Source organism: Cygnus olor, chromosome 6 (genome assembly GCF_009769625.2).
Source record: "Cygnus olor isolate bCygOlo1 chromosome 6, bCygOlo1.pri.v2, whole genome shotgun sequence".
Classification (NCBI taxonomy): Eukaryota; Metazoa; Chordata; class Aves; order Anseriformes; family Anatidae; genus Cygnus; species Cygnus olor.
In genome coordinates this window covers 33,754,348-33,769,100 of record NC_049174.1, presented here as the reverse complement: position 1 = coordinate 33,769,100, position 14,753 = coordinate 33,754,348, and the positions used below count along the sequence as shown (strand labels likewise).

General features: G+C 39.4%; 1 long non-coding RNA gene across 1 annotated transcript; it reads right to left on the bottom strand.

Annotated features, from left to right (window-relative positions):
- Nucleotides 1-2,227: 2,227 nt before the first annotated feature.
- LOC121072313 lies at nucleotides 2,228-14,300 on the bottom strand. The gene is made up of 3 exons (XR_005821117.1): nucleotides 14,234-14,300; nucleotides 4,719-4,773; nucleotides 2,228-2,854 (listed from the first exon to the last, which is right to left on the bottom strand). It is a non-coding gene; the product is annotated as an uncharacterized LOC121072313 (long non-coding RNA).
- Between the last annotated feature and the right edge of the window lie 453 nt (nucleotides 14,301-14,753).

Here is a 14,753-nt window from a genome sequence, read left to right as displayed (position 1 = left end):
AGTTGTATTCATGTGGTGACCAGTCACTGCCCATAGTCCTGGGGCCTCTGGTATCATCCCACGCCCACCCTCCCAAGGCCTCTGCAACCATCCCTGCCTGTACTTCTCTCTGCTGTGTTTTATTGTAGGCTCTTAGATCATTCACGCTACACTAAAGACTACTTGTCATTACCATCTATTAGTTACAGACATTTGTGTAACTGTAAACATTAGCACTCAATTGTACAAAGCTAAGCAAAAGCTGAAACACTTTACATAACAGACACCTGCTTGCTAGAGAATGCTGTTACAGCAGTAACAAGCTAAAGCAAACGCCAGGCCAAGCATGGCTCAACAAGTCCTGAGGCTACAGTCATTACCTTAGCCCAAAGCCTGTGGCCTGCTACCAACAAGAGCAGCACTATATTTGCTGGGCTACAATACGCTTGCACGGCCTCTCCTTGTCACTGCCAGCTACAGAACAGGGGACCACACACGTGGCATTTTAATGCTTTTGCCACTGCTAAACCACTTTCTCAACAGCATCCAACCTGGCCGTCTTAAACAGGAAGGACAACCTCAATGTCTCTCAAATTTCACTAATAACACTACTGGACAAATTAAATGCAAAATGTCTGCAAACATGTCGAGTATTAGAGCTGAGTGTCAGCCTTCACATAGCAAATAGACATTTAGGGCAGGCATTCCCATCTAAGAAAAGTGCTGAATATCTTGCAACATATAATTTGCATAACCAAGAGATGGCAGCACTCCGTCAACCATTTGCCTGAAGCATTTATTTGAAAATGATTATCCATCTGTAAGCACGACACCTCAGTGTATGAACAACACTACAAGACTGAAAACAATGGAATAACAACTAACAGAACGAGGCCCGTGATTATTATTCTATTGCTTTACAAAGGTCTGAAAAGATGAAATTCATTCACCAGTAACTTGAATTATTTTTATCCCGTATATACTAAAAATAGGGCATAGCAAGTACTTTTTTAATTTAGTTGTCTCATAGATGTATCATTTCAAAACACGTTCTGTAAAATAATAACATGACCCAACTAACCTTCCACGAAACCTAAGAAGCACGTATATATCAAATATACTCTAATTTAAGCACTCTCTCAACCTTTTCTCAGCAGCTGGAAAAGTTCCCTGGCAATAATCTTAAGAATCAACACAGCCCTAGAATTTAATTATGCTATATATATATACTGCTGGTTGTCTCCTGCAGGCTGATGCCAACAGATATTGAAGGAGTTCAGCCTTTCCCAAAGGCTTTCAGTATCCTATATCATAGGTATACAAGAGATTCCTTAGCACTAGTAATTATCCTCTTTTACCACATTCACTGTGATCTACTTTTAAAATCTATGAACAGTGCGTGGACTTCAGCAACAGTCTTCAAACAACGCTATGTAGGAAATTAGTAATATGAATATATGGATGCTACAAGGTGATTAAGAAACTGGGTAAAAGGGAGATGACAATGAAATGGACTGAAAAGAAATTGTTGAACTGAGATGTTGCTATTGGATGAGTTTTGAGGATGGTATTATTTAACTTAATGAGGAGGTTCACAACTGACTCAAACCATCACTGGTTTCCACTTTCTGTCCCTATTGCTAGAACTCATTTACCTGAGAAGAAGGCCAGACTCAAACAACACTGATTGTATTTCAGAAAAATGTCACAAATAAGTTGTATAATTTTACAAAGGATCTTAATGTTTCTTCCATCTATTTTTGCTTAAAATTTCTGCTTTGATTTTGTCCTATTGCAAGCAATTTTTACTTTAGTTGCTCTCTAACTTCATTGATGTTACGCTTCATTTAACCCAATACATAAGGAACATCAGCTTGTTTTCACAGAATATACTGGACATAAGCTCCCCATCACTTCCCCCCCCCCCCCCCCCCCCCCCCCCCCCAATGTATTCTAGTTCTTGCAGCTTGTTTTCTGAACTTTTCTGGTAAAAAATGGTATCTCCATCTCGACTGGAAATATCCACCACCATTACATTTATTCCCAATATTTCTAGCTACACAAAAGATTATCTTTCTTAGAAGACCAGCAGATGGATTCAGTTTCTTCTTTAACAGCTAAGCAGCAGAGTATTTCTCAATAAATAAATAAAGAAATTGTTGAAATTTTAATCTCACACAATTTGAAACTTGAATTCTTGAAATTCAACATTTCAACAAAAGGTACTGCGTGTAGGTATTAAAATAACCAGTGAAATAGCAAGAATGTGTTTATTCTACCTTTTATTCTAACATGATGCATGCTTCTTAAATGACAGCAATCACACTAGAGGACACTAGAGACTACAGCTATCATAAGAAAAAGTCTCTAACTGATCACCTCTTTTTGTTTTGTTTTCCCTGAAGCATCAGGCCTTAGCATCAGCTTTCTCCTCTTTCTCTCACAAATTAACCTTGCTGCTTATAATGATCTCCAGTGCCACTGGAAGAATATCTGTGGCATTGTACATAGCAGCTAGATCAGAACTCTCCAAGGAACTCAACAAATTCTCCAAAATATGGATTGGAAGCTAAATATTTCTGACTCCAGCTATTTCTATTTATGGGATCGGAGTGCCCATTCATTATTAGTTCAATACATTTTCAGAGGGTGACAAATGAAATCTGAAGAACATATATTGCAAATAATTTATAACAGCATGTTTTTGGAATTATAATTAACTGAACAGAAATACTGTCAAATAAAAAGACCAGACAAAATTAAATATCTTTCCCGGGGGTAAAAATAATTTTCTTTTTTCCTCTCTGAGATGATCAATTCTTCCGGAGCTCTTCTTCCACCCACACTGTGATGTTGCTGTATCAGAATCAATAACCTATTTATAGATAAAAGGAAAATTTTTTATTCAACAGTTAGAAGATTTCTACTGCTTTCAGTTGTATTTAGTATTCCTTTAAAGTTGTTTTTTTTTTTTTCTCTCCAGATAGAAAACTTCAGATAACTACTTTGAAGATAATTCCCATATCAAGCTGAAAGCACAAGAGATAACTAAAGTTCAAAACTTTTTAAATTTTGACCAAGGGAAGATAGGACAGCTCACTTCTTCCGTCTGTTCCCAACACAGGGACCTCAGGGCTGTCCTGAAACACTCTTCTTTAGCTCATTTTCTTCCTCTAGTTTTGTACTTTCCACCCTATAATTTTGCTTTGGATTCCTTGCCTGGTTCACATCCACAAGCTGTCACACCAGTCTGCAGGCCAGCCAATAACTGGTTTCAATACTGTTCATTTCTGTGACAAAGAGTTAATTAAGTTACCCACTCCTGATACATCAATTTGTAACACGTTCCATTAAGAAGTGTTCTAAATAATCTTTTGCCTGCATGAATTATGGATTGCTTTCATGATTTTTTATAGAAAAAAATATGAAAACGTGTCACAGTGAAATTGAACACAACGTTTTTACAAATTAATCGGTGGTACTTCAAAAGTTGTATTCCAACAATTTTATTCAACAGAGCAAAACCTCTGAAGTATTGCTTCTAAGCAATATCTGCTGTTACGTCTACTACTCTTCCCACAAATTTGTCGAGGTCCTGAATTTGTTCTGGTGAACACTAAGGTGGTTCCTGAGGTTCAAGACATTTGGGTTCTAGTTAATCCATATTTTACAACATTTTGGACAAAAAACACACAAAATATGGTATTATCTTCTTTAGTGAGTCTGATCTTTCATTGTGTTTCTATTCTGTCAGAAATTCTTTCCTAAATAAAACAAAAATGCTTAGGGGCAAAGGGTGGGACCACATCAGAGAGTTTAGATACAATTTTTCCAGAGTTCAAATTTAAATTTGGGATTGAATCCTCCAAGGTACTTCTGTCATTATTTGGGCTACTCTACCATTTTATCGGTCTTTGATGTCTCTAATTTACAACAATTTAAAGGCCAACATAAGTTTCAGGGCATTATTTGATGAAATTTATAAGAGCAATATAACCTCAAACCAGTAGGAATACACATGGGTTCAATGCTGAGCACACGCCCAGACTTTTTCCTGCTCAAGAACTTAAGTGAACAGATAGGAAAGGTATATTGTGCTTTTGTTTCATGAAGAAGTAGTTCATTATTCTTATCTGTGCTAAAGAGAACACTTTGCTGAAAGAGATTTAAGTACAAATTCCAAATTTTGAACCCATTCACTGAAAAGCAAATGTACAGGATATATCTAGAGTAAAACTGGATGGTGTTTGAAGTGAATGCAAGCCAATTAATCATGTCATGTTGGAATCGTTTGATATGACATTTTTGGTGACAACTTAGGGGCAGAACTCAGCCATGGTAGCCTGTCCCGCATCACAACTGAACTGAAGGAAATTTAGGCAAGCTCAAATCATATCTGTGAAATTATCTTCAACAAAAATTTTGCTTTCATCCTGCTTTAATAATAATAAAACCTTTTGACAGTCTGCCATGGGAGAGATCCATAGGTCATTCAGTTCCTAAAATAAAGCAAATTAAGAGGGAGGCTGACTCATACAATCTAGAGAAGGTTCTCTGATCACTTGCAAAGTGGTTTCTCAGTTCCTGGAAGATAACCATGGTTAAAACTAATGTATCGGCATTAGCACCTAGATCTCAGCTCCTCTGTCTTTTAAGGCAATCTGACTGGGAACTGTAAATTTCCACCGTTAGCAACTATTTAAACACTGCATTTTGTTAAGCGATAATGCAAGGTTTACCTTAACCCTCAAAGGCAGCTGCTACCTGTTGGCAGGCACATCCACGAGGCAAGTTCTATCAATGAAAAATGCAGCTTATTAAAGGAAGAATACACTTTTTTTTTTCCCTCCAAAGTAAACGTACCAGTTTCAGTATCTCTATACAGGAAGCTTCTGCCCACAAGCCACTTACAGTACATCCTTGCACTTGTCTGATGTCTGAGCCTGTCACACCACAGCGAAACCTCGCTACCGCTACGTTCACCGACAAAGAGCACAGTAGGATATATCTCTGTGAACAGACTCCTACATCAGTTATTGTTGATCGTGATAAACAATCATCTCCTGGCTAACAAAGCGCACACCAAGACCTATGGCTCACTTTCTGCATGATTTAACATTTCATAGATAAACCCAACAGCCCACTCTAATGAGTCAGATCTTCCTAAACACTTCGTTGAAGTCTGTTTACAGCAATGTCGTTTGCTACATCAGGGGGAGGAGGTGTCTGCGTTTCCTTTTTTTTATTATTTTACTTTTTAATATTTTTTGAGCAAACACGACTGACAAAACTGTCAACTCTTTTTATTGTTTTCAACTTATATAAACAGACTTAAGCTGCAGGGAGTCTATTAATAAAGGCCTACACAACAAAACCACTGACAATCTTCAAGGCATGTTTTAATCTCCCAGAAAAAAAAAAATCAATTTTATTTAGAATAAACTAGTAGAGAATAGAGATTACTCCAGGGAATTAGTCTTTAAAGTATGATGGAGAAATATTGATTTTTTTCACTACGGGACTATGATGTTGCAGCGCCTATAAAATGTGCCATAACAATTATACAAAAGACTACTTTAAAAATTCCAGGCTTATTAACCCTACAGCTTTCTAGTAATAAGTATTTCTGATAAAAACAGGAAAAAAAAAGATAATTAGGGAGACAAACACCTGGAAGAAAAAGCTTAGAGCCTCAAATAAGTTCCACTGCACTAATGAACCACTCCACAAAATCCCAGGAGGTCGAAATATATTATGTGTGTTGACTCCAGCGCAGAAGAACTAACCTTGTGCCCTTGCTTTCCATATCTATGGCATCTCCAAAGTGTCACAAAGGGATGAACACAGAGGGTGAAGTTATATTAACGCAAGTTGAATGACTGCCCTGAATACAGCTGCCGAGACCTTCACTCACAGATGGTGACACTTTGTCTTGGGGGCTGAAGCTTTTCAAACAGCCGGAAAAACACAAATTCTGCTTTTGGTTGTACCTGCACCAGTCTACAGCTGAGCACGTCTTCATCAGCTACAGCAGGGAGAATGAAGCTGTTTTTATTGAACACAGAACCTGGTGCATTTTCACTCTGATGCAGGCACTACTGGGTTTTTAACATCTATAGCTTGGAGAAATCAGAATGACACCAAGTCCTGACACTTTATATTTACTTGTTAACAGGGTCAGTATTTCACTTTTTTCCTCTGGCTTTTATTCCTTTTAGCCAGATAAGTCAGACCTGAACTCTGTGCCTATTATTCCCACTGCAAAAATTTAAAGAACCTTTTGATTCACTGCAAAACAAGCAGCATGAAGGCACCCATTTTTTGTAATCCTTGCAAAACCAGCTCTCAACTCCTTACACTTTTTAACTGTCCATGCTAAGATCTTCATCAATATGAGTTAAAGCCTTCTCATAACACTTCATTAGGGAAAACCATCATTCCTGCTTTGCAGATGGGGAAACGATAGAGCTACAAGTCAAGTGACAGCTTAAGGCTATGTCTGCTTAGAAGGGATGTCTGGTGGTTAATGGAATCCACTTACGTAAGTAATATACAAGTAAATATCAAAATATATTTGTCTTAAAAAAAAAAAAAAAAGTAAGACAAATGCAACCTAAAAACCCCAGCCTGAATACTTCATGGCTCTTAGAAGTTGTTGTTTAGCAGTCACAGCCGCTTTGTGCAAAAGGAAATCATTTACCTGAACAAGGGGAAAAGTTCAGGTCTGGTGCTGCGCTCAGTCTCATAACTTTTTTGTCTTCATTGAACTCACAGATATTAACGAATAATTAACACTTGGAATTTTACCATCACCGTACAAACATTCTTCCTGCCTAGTTGTTATATTTTGCTTTGTTCATACCTGAATTTGATTTTGCTCCCAAGCAGTCATTTTCTATTTTTCCAGAGAAATTCAGTTTTCTAGAAGAACTTTTCTCCTATCTATACAAAATACCTGTTGGCCTTGCAGATACATGAACTTTGTATCAAGGTTATATTACTAATATAGCACAGAATAAAATGAAGCTGTCCTAGTAGATGTGGCATGCGTGGTTTGAAATGCATTTCACACAGGTGGTGCACATTTGCATGGGAGGGTTTGATCTGATCTAACTTTAGTTGGGGGTTGGAGCTTGCACAGATGCCTTCAAAAAGCCACAGCAACCTTGTGCTTGTGGGCATGGATGCGTGCACACAGATTTTGGTGGCAGTTAACACTTCTTCCGCAGACCCCCACTTCTGAATGAAGCTGGTAGCTGTGTGACAGCTCTGCTGCTCGCTGCACATCAGGGTCCCCACTAACACTGTCCCCATAGCGTTTTGACACCGGCTGCCTTCCGTCCTCCTCCTTCATCCCAACTCCTCTATTCTTTGTTGTAGGAAATAACAACCCAGACAACGGCAATGCCTCTTTCCTTATTGGTAAACATTCTCTGGGCACATCTGCTGTGATGATGATAAGGCAGAGGTCTGCTCTCAAATGGGAAAAACAGAATGTCAGTTTACATAATGGCCAGAAAACAAGAAAAAGAGCCTACGCGCTAGAGCAGCAAGCCTGTTTCTATCTTGCTTCATTGTCTTAACAGGATTCTTATTGTGTTTATATTTAGAGACATGGGAAACTGTGCTAGCCATGTTCCCCATTGTTACTTAACCTCAAACAACCTATATAATACACTATCCATTAAGGAACCTGAATATAGACGCTAATCAAGGTGGCTAAACAAGATATAGGAAAATAAAGCTCAGGGCTTCCTCCTTGTTTGGGAAAAAACAAACAGGAAGGCTCCCTCTTACACTCACCTCTCCGCAGAAAAGAGTGGGGCTCTTTTTTTCTGATTTGCTTTTACAGGCTCCCAGCAAATCTTAGCTCTCTGGTGTGTACCTGTTCAGCTTTTTCATCATTCACGCTGCCAGTAAACATCCCAGCAACCTGTTTCTCAGCTGGGAAACTTTTTTCTTTTCTTTACTTTTTTAGAGACAGTGTTTATTAGAAAACTGTTTGCCAATGACAGTGGAAACCTGAAATAATTGAGATAGCACTGACTGCAACCAGCAGATCATCGGCAAGTTGCTTTTGATAACATTAGTGCATTGTGCTTGAGTAGGTTTGCTTGAATGCTGTATAACCAACAAGAAGTTAGCAAATAACTTGAATCCACCTAGCTGATATTAAATTGAACACAATGCTCCTAATGAAGACACATCCTCAATTGCTTGGAGTCTACAATTCCAGCTCAGACATCAGTATTGCAGAGGAGCAACAGTGGCAATAGAGCCTGAAAGGCTGAATGCAAAATCATTCTACACATATAAAATTCAAATGATTTCTGGTTAAAAATTTGGTAGATTTATTTACACCACATATTTCTGACTTGCTTTGTCTTCAGGATCTGCAATATTTAGGCCTTTCAAATCATCTAAGGATGAAATACCCAACTCCTCTAAGCCTTTAAATTGACAATTTTACACAGACAGCTTTTGCCTCTTTCTGTGGCATTATTCCTTATTATACATAACCATAGCATTCAATATTTCTTTAATAAGCTTGGGCTTTTCCTATATGAATGTTCAAACTTTGAACATTTAACATAAAGCAGTAATAGTCCCTGGTACACCATGGAGGGAGAGGCTGCCACCAGAAAGCAGCACAGTTCTTTTCCTTTGGCCCTGATGTACGTGAGGCTGTGAAGATGACCTGTCAGGTATGCCACAGACTATGAATCCTTACACCAGAAAAGTACCTTTTTTAATCGATAAGGAATTCAAGGCATGGTTGCTTCATCACTATCCTCAGCAAACTTATTTCCTAGGTAAGCATACTTCTTACCATCTTGTATTGTCACTCAGTTATCACACCACATGATGTAAAGATATGTAGCCATTCACCTAAGAAGAAAATGAAGCACCTATGCCAACACCTAGCAGGGGAGCGTGAAATGCCTGAAGTTCCTTCTCACCCCTCCATATCCCAGTACGTCTGGAATCCACCTGTGGGAAGACCAACAGGAAAGCGGGAGGCATGCAACAGGGGCATCAGGCTCCAGGAGGATCTCAGGGAAAAAGTCAGCCTACGTTGCACCGTCCCACTCCACAGGCAAGGAAGGAAACCATAGTAGGAAAGGTTTCTCTTCTGTGCTGCTCAGGTTTCACATGCATATCACAACCTGTCCATCTTGGACTTAGCGCTGGGGATGAAAACAAACTTACTCCTGGGAGAAGGGCCAAGGGCTGGCCTCATTAGGCATGGCTGCAGTGGGATTTCAGTTAGATTTTAAGCTCAGACCTTTGTTTTCCTTTATTTTAATTATCCTCGCGGCTTTCTCCCCTCCCCTCAGAGTCTCTCCTTCTTGCAGGTGGTGGCACTGCTGCACCATTTGTGGCACTCAGCACAGATTCCTTCGCCAGGTTTCAGAGTGTATCTTAACAAGTAATTAGAACAGTTTTCACCAGCTCATGCTGTCGGCTTTCGAGCTCCTGCATGATCCAAACGGCTCTCAGGGGATGTTACATTATGGTTGGTTTGTTATTGTTTGTTCCAGGCCAGTGCCACTAGACAAAAGCGTTATAAAACTGGTGAGTAGTATTAATCACAATTTCTTAGGTGTCTGTGTCTGCAATATGCCTGTTCTCACTTTCCTGGTTTTTTGCTTAGTTTCCATTTTGTCCTGAAAGAACAAAAAGGACGTGATGCACAGGGTATTTTGCCATATAAAACCTCGGCAACGGGCTGACATATTTGTAGGGTTAAATAAAAAAAGACTGAGAGCAAAACAAGCATTGCATTTCAACACCTACATCTCTTTGTTAGGAATGATGGGATTAGTACCCGAAAGCTCCCCTGCAAACAGCCCGACTCCAACCAGCTCCAAGTATTTCAAGTCCCTAAATTCAGCTGAAGCTTAACCACTTACCCATTGTGTGTCTCCACATCTAACTTGACTTCAGCATACAATGCAGAACGTCCCCTGCTGTGCATCCCAAAACAAGCCCCTTTGAAGACACAGTGTTTATTTCAATTCGATTAATCCTTATTTAAAAACTCAAATAGTTCTGAAATTCACTGAGCTGCATCCCTGTCCCCGTATTAAGAGACAGGTATTCAGTCATACACCGGAGGAAAATAAACAGAGTAAACACAACTAATTTATTCCATTTCCGATCTTATTGATTTCAGGTCCAGAGGGCTTTTAAATCTGTTAAGTGAGGCAATAATAAGAGAATCGCACACAAGAAATAGGACTTTAGCTTGTCTTCCTCCTGGGGCTCTTCAGTGCAATGAAGAGGCTTATTCAGTATTGGTACAAAAAAAGAAGCCCTGCAACTGAAAAACCACCAACGCTACCAAAAGCCCTCTAAAAATATGAAAAAGAAAGAAGAAACACCTTTCTCGGGAAGGCTAAAAGCAACTCGACAGTTGTTAAATATACAAAGAGGGCTATGAGCCTGGTAGACTTCTGACTGATCTACAACAGGTCTGCATTTACATAGTGCTTTACATCTTCAAAGTGCTGTGTAAACATTAACTAATTGATCAAGTCAGAAAAACAACTGCTTCCAGTGTAATATCAAGTACGTATTCACAAGAGAACAAATTATTAACTAAAGGAAGCAATTAATTTAAAAATCTATTATCATAAATTATACTGAGCATTTCCCTCCTCTTTAAAATTATTCCCTCTGCAATCTGATTAATGTTTGGATTAATTTGCTCGTAATTTCTGGAAACTTACTAAGTGCAAACTTAATAGAAGGCTGATAGAAATGTCAGAGGTAATTGATGCTTTAATGGGCATGAAATCTGGAAAAGGAGCCGATCGAATAGCTTCACAATGGCCTTTGTTGAAGGCCAGGGGAAAGGCTCACCATATTGGGCTCACTTCTTTAGACGAGTTTAGTGAATTGTGTAACGGGAACATTTTCTGCTTCCTAAACCTGGACGGACAAAAGATCTATCAAACGAATATAGCACTCCTCTCATTAACTCCAGACACTGTATCATTAACTACTTTTTTTAATCAACATTTTTAAATGATGGCATTTTCAACTCAATAGTTGCATGGAAGATTTTTTTTTTTAATGCTAGTAAGCGGTTTTTATCTTGTCATATCAGCACAGAAATATTACAGAAGCTGAGACAATTCTATTTATTTTTTCCCCCTCCTTGAAATGATAAAAAAAAAAAGTTTCTGTTCCCATTCTTGCTTTGTCTATTCTTTTAAGCAAGAAGGCCTGATCTCTGTATCAGGTAAATCCTATTATTCAGTTTCAGTCAGGAATACAAAGGAAACATTCCACAATCTGTCCACAAGAATCTCATCCAGGTCTGTTTCTTAATGGAATACACACTCAATGATAACATATATTGTGTGTTACCTGGAGGCAAAAAATATCTCCATTTGAGAATACTGCTATGTGTAAACACTATTTAAAACTATTCCACCTCCTATTTTTTTTTTTATATATTTTTTTTTAATAGTCAGTTTACCACAACAGAGCATAGGAGTCTTGTCTGCAAAGTCACTGCCACGTATTTAAGGTCGGCTCCTAAGTTCTTTTCCCTCTCTCTTAATACCATGAAGTTCTGGCTGCTGCACTCACACTACCCATCTTCACATTAGCTCTTGTACCAGCCAATAAGTAAAAACCATTGTAATGCTGTCTGGCTTGTAAATGAGAAGAACAATAAGGAAAGTCTGAGCCTGACAGCCAGCAGTCCATGGTGATTACAGAGAAAAGGGACTGCATTTTTCCCTCTCTTTTTGTTATTGTTATTAAGGTCAGTGTCATCCATCAAGATGTGGAGTTATTTCTGACACAGTTTCAAAGGTCAATTGGTCATGTGCAACGACAGAAGAGATTCATGGAATAACGTACCCAAAAACTGGGGAATGCGCCTTTTCACTTTCTACTGTCATGCCCCTACTCATATTTCAATGCCAGAAATCAACAGAGAGACATTTGGAAACACCAGTTAAGTAAACAAGAAGAAACTGCAAACAACTCATGTATAGTTTGAAAGCCATGGAAATTTGCCTTCTAGGCTACTGTTTCCTTTATTCCAAACATTTGGTCCATTTTTAGCCAGGAGAAATATTTCATTGGCCTCCCGGTGCATCAGAGTGGCAGACTTTGACAAAGGCTCCTGTTCCCACTCCAGTGGGATAGCAAAACTCCAAATATAACCAACCTCTCATGCTATGATTCACTTGGCTGGCACACTGCTGCCTTTGTCCTTCATTCTAGGAGTCTGCAAACAGATCTTTTCCTGAGTTTCAATTCAGGGGAAATCTTGGGCAAAGCCTGTGGAGGTTTCATCACCATACCTGCCACACCTGCACAGTAAGAACTGCTGAAATTGGTAGCAAATGGGTGAAGACTGAATCCAGCAACCAGCAAAACACTGAATGAAAAATTCCACAATGGCTGCAAAAATACAAAGCTGCAATACCTTCTGCCACACTCATCCATCTCTCCTTGATGGAAGGAATATCAGTGCTTCGCATGTACTAGAGCCAGGTAGAAGAGAATTCTCTACCATATGTGTGAAGCTGTACAGGAGGCCCCTAAATCCTATACTCCACTCTTCTGTGACAAAGAAACTTGCTGGCTACTTGTTTCTAAGTGAATAACTTTGAAAACAAGGACTCCTTCTCCTAGTGAGCTCCAAAGCTGAATTTTCTGGAAATATCAATAGTGTAATTCATAGCTAAAATCTGCTTCTCTTCTGAACTAACTTATCTCTACCATATATCATAAGAGCTTCTCAGCAGACAGGCCTGTACAGCACTTCTTATAAATGAAATAGTAGCATTATCTTGTCCAAATTTACAGGCAGAAATGAGCATGTAGCCCAGCTGTATGATGACTGCATGGCCTACCTACAGTGTGGATCTGTACCTTCAGTGTTTCCTGTGCAGTTTAACTCATTTCATTCGATAACAGCTTATTTTACAGGCCACAAATCTCATGTGAGTGCTCCTGACACTCCTAGTCACTACTGGTCACGTAATTGCAATGTAGTACTATAGTTTGGTGTGAAAATTATATGGGAAATAATTACAAACTTAGGCCCAAACAGGTCCTGTGCATGGTAACAAAGTATTTAGCAGAAAAAAGTGCAGTTAACTTCTCACCTCTAATGTTTGCAATATAAAAACTAGAAAGCATATAAATGCTCTAATTCATGTTGAAGGATGCATTATACCATTTACATTTGGAGCACAACAGCCAAGAATAAAAATAAGTTTATACAGAAGGATTTACTTGGAAGCAGATCTGGTAGGCACAAGGCAGTTATTACCTTCACATTCATGCTACTGCTCGTCCTTCTTACCCATATTGTAACTTTACCCAGCACTGATTTACTAAACTAGAATAAATAGAAAACTGATATTTTGAATAGATATCATCATTCAGCCCGACGCATTCAGCTGAACAGGACTCAGCAATGCGTGCAGTAGGTCAGTTGTTGCACTGCCTGGTTATTTCCACTTTAGAGTCCATGGCATACTGACAAATACATATATTGACAAACAGCTCCCAAAAGTCAAAACGCTCATTATTTAACTCTAAACTCAAAGCAGTCATTAAAGAAATTAGATTGTGAAAAGCTGGCCACGTTTCTTCCTAGCCGTTGCCACAGTCTCCCTCCATTGCCCGCTAGGCCTGGCGCTTCCAGGCCCTGTTCCCCCTCAAGCCCACAAGGCACAAGGAGGGTGCTCTTTGCCACTCCGGGGCTTTGCCCTTCCCAGATAAAACCATACTGTAAACTCAGCAAGAGATTACAACAAAGTTCTGAAAACCAATGGTTCAACCATTGTTCCTCAATAGCTCTCAAGTGTGGACTCGAGATAAGGCCCTTCTCAGCAATAATTTCTTTTTTTGTCCTGCTGCTTTGTCTTCTCACTGCCGCCTTTTACACAAACGTTAACGCATTTAAAACCCCAGTAACATACAGGTTAATACACAGTACTCAGAAAAATACTACAGAGCAGTCTCAAACTCGGATGCTTATTTTCTGTGCTTTGGTAGTGATCACATATTATAGCTACACAATTTTAAAATAAACTTTAAAATAGGCTTTCCAGTTCTCTCAAATCCCCTCTTATATTGTGATTTCATCTATGAAAAACATTTAAAACACTAGCTAAATGATTACTTATTTTTGTCTCTGCAAAGCCAGGGATAACCTGTACTACTAAATCACATTGAGAAACTGAAATACGCATTTTTTTAAACTTCTCATATTTACCTCATATTTACAGACCAAGCTCTTCACAGAAAGGACTATCTTTTCTGAACTGCCAGAGACCTTAAGCCACTCACAGGCCTTAATGGTCCTCATAAGCCTCACCTGGGTCTCCCAGCCCTGCCCTTGGGGCTCCCAGCCCTGTCCTTGGGCCCAAGGCCTCTATTCCATCTAGGCTTTCAGCCCTTGCCCAGGCTATTTTGTAGGTGTGCTTGCTTCCAGGCCTGCCTTTTGGCCAGACCTTGGAGCCACACCATGGCTCTAGTTGCACTATGTTACAGCTTGCCTCCAGACCTCATCTCCTGGTTGGACTTTGGGCCCATGTTGTGACTTTGTTTGCAGTCCTGTCCTTGACCCTGTCTTCTGTCATCCTTGTTGGGGCTCCTTGGATGGACCTTGGACCCAATTTATCTCTTGCCTTGCCTGGTGCTGTTGATGGACCCTGTTACCAGGGCTTGACACCATGGTCAGACCCTCTGGGGCTGTGCCTGGATTAGTGAGGGCACTGCCTCCACTGAGGTGA